Here is a 2,385-nt window from a genome sequence, read left to right as displayed (position 1 = left end):
ATATATTCACTTAGTGTATGACATGAATGGATGTAATATATATATAGGCAAGGGCTAATCCCTACCCTGGGTATGGAATAACTATTCCATACCCGAGCCAGCCCAGCACCGCCAGCGCGCGCCAGCGCCCAGCCAATCCGAGGCGAGGGAGGCCGGTTTTTCATCTCCGGCCTTCGCATGTGTGGTTTTCAAACAAGCCTCCGGTTTTTCTGGCCTGCGCGCATCACACGCACACACCCCTCCCGCGTTGCGCGCATCACACGCACACACCCCTCCCACGTCCGGTTTTGCGCGCACACATCTGGTGCCGCTAACATCCACGCGGTGTTTTTTTTTAATTCCTTGCTGGTAGCATGTGCCCTTTTTTTCTCCCGCGCGTAGCCTTCACGCTTTCTAGTACTAAGTTCCGCAGTCACTTGGTGTGGCATATTTTTTACAGACTAATGCTATCGGTTGTATACTTAGGTGCAGGATCTAATCAATATTTTTTTGAACATTATTGATTGGCTCAAAGTTTTTTTTGGACGGACCACTTGATCCAATTTTATTTGCAACGCATGTAAACAAATGATAGTGTGGACACAATGAAATTACTTGCAGCCAAGCATCGAATTAGCATTTTGGTCACCAATAATGGCACAAGAGCCGTGTGTTGTGTAAATCACTTGTACAGTATTATTACAAGAGTTAAAAAAAAGGCAACATCACTAGCAGATTAGGCTTGGTTTCATAAAACTGAATGGACAATAAGAATTTGCATGACGATTTCCTGTCAATGAAGAAGTCCAGCTGAGACGCAACCATGATGGCAGCTATCTAACTCTATGCTCCACCTGGATGCAATGACCGCGAGTTCCTCAGCCTCCTGTCACATTCGAGATGGCATAACTAAACCAGGTCCAAGTTTCTGTCCTGTCAGTTTCAAGATGAAATAAAAATAAGATATTTTGCTTACAAAATCAAGGGTTGGAACAAGAACTAATATGATCCAACAAGGAGCACCTAAAAATCATCAGGTTTTGCAATAAATTGAAACAATTACTTCTCCTGGACAAGCAGTCTAAACTCTCGATAAAAATAGAAAACCACATACTCCACAACTCGGGAAGGAGCTCATCTCTGATGCCTGAGGCTGAGTTTGCCGAGGAGCACCATAGGAACACGGAAAGAAGATGGCATAACGGGTTAATTAACTGGCAGCACAATGCAAGCTTAATGAAACAAAGTATATATATGACCACAAAGAGTCTAGCTAATAATGGTAGAATACAAAGAGGTCAAGAACTGGATAGTTCTAATTATATGTAATAGATACAATCACCTCTGCCCTGCTTCTGCCATTGCCAAAAAAAAGGAGCAATGAAAAGTTCAGGAAATAATCTCCAATGTTAATAGTTTATAGAAGAGCTCAAAACTGCATACAACCTTGTCAAAAAAGGAATAATCTTCAATGTTTCTAAAACTAGTCAGGAGATGAAGGGCATGCTTTGATTTATGTAATCCTAAAATAATTAATTGCATGGCTCTACAGGAAGAATAGTGAATATATCAGTATATTGGAAAGAAGCAGCATGCATCAGTTGAATAGAGCTAAGAGCTTAGGTCTGCTTCTCTGAATGAGATGTACTAATGGAATTACATAAATAGCATGAGAATGCGTAAAGAAACATATGCACATATCTATCTCATCAGGCATTGTACCTCATCCACGCTAGCAGAGTAGCAGTTCTGCATGTATCAGTCTCATCGGCGGCTTCGCACAATCGCGCTGGCTGCAGGCCTCTCCAGGCATCACAGCAGCGCCATCCAATCAACAAATCAATCTATTGGGAAGCTCAGGAACATACAGAAAAAAAACTAGAGCTAAACAAAAGATTTGGTTGGCAAACAATGATTAGATCTGCACGCAGGAGCATATAAATTAGAATTGGAAATAGGGTTAAAATACTGCACAAAAATCACAAGCAAGATCCATTGCATCAGAATAATTTTGAGACCTCATCCACAGCTACCGAGACGGCCGGAGGCGGGTACCTTGAGGACGCGGCGCGGCGGCGGGAGACTCTCACCGGGATGGTAGGAGGGGGGGCGTCGACGCCCAGCGCGACCGTCTGCGGCTCGCCGGGGCAGCACAGGACGGAACAGTGACGCGTCAACAAGAGGGTCGCCGGCGGCGGAGGGTCTCGGCGAGGAAGCATGCAGCCACTGAAACGGTGCCCGGTGCGGACGTCTGCAGGCAGCAGCATGCCGGAGCGGCACGGGAGCCGGCGGAGCAGGGACTCGCCGGGGCGGCATGGGATGAAAAATCGACGGACGACAGGAGGGTCCACGGCGGCGCAGTGTCTCGCCAGGGGAACGAGCAGGGATACCTCTGAAAACGGCGGC

At 46.2% G+C, this 2,385-nt stretch overlaps 1 long non-coding RNA gene across 1 annotated transcript; it reads right to left on the bottom strand.

Annotated features, from left to right (window-relative positions):
• Window positions 1-590: 590 nt before the first annotated feature.
• LOC120639844 lies at window positions 591-2,041 on the bottom strand. The gene is made up of 2 exons (XR_005661713.1): window positions 1,702-2,041; window positions 591-1,132 (listed from the first exon to the last, which is right to left on the bottom strand). It is a non-coding gene; the product is annotated as an uncharacterized LOC120639844 (long non-coding RNA).
• Window positions 2,042-2,385: the final 344 nt, after the last annotated feature.

Source organism: Panicum virgatum, chromosome 7K, assembly GCF_016808335.1.
Source record: "Panicum virgatum strain AP13 chromosome 7K, P.virgatum_v5, whole genome shotgun sequence".
Taxonomy (NCBI): domain Eukaryota; kingdom Viridiplantae; phylum Streptophyta; class Magnoliopsida; order Poales; family Poaceae; genus Panicum; species Panicum virgatum.
The sequence above is the reverse complement of the archived record's forward strand: the minus strand, read 5'-3'. Positions and strand labels throughout refer to the sequence as shown.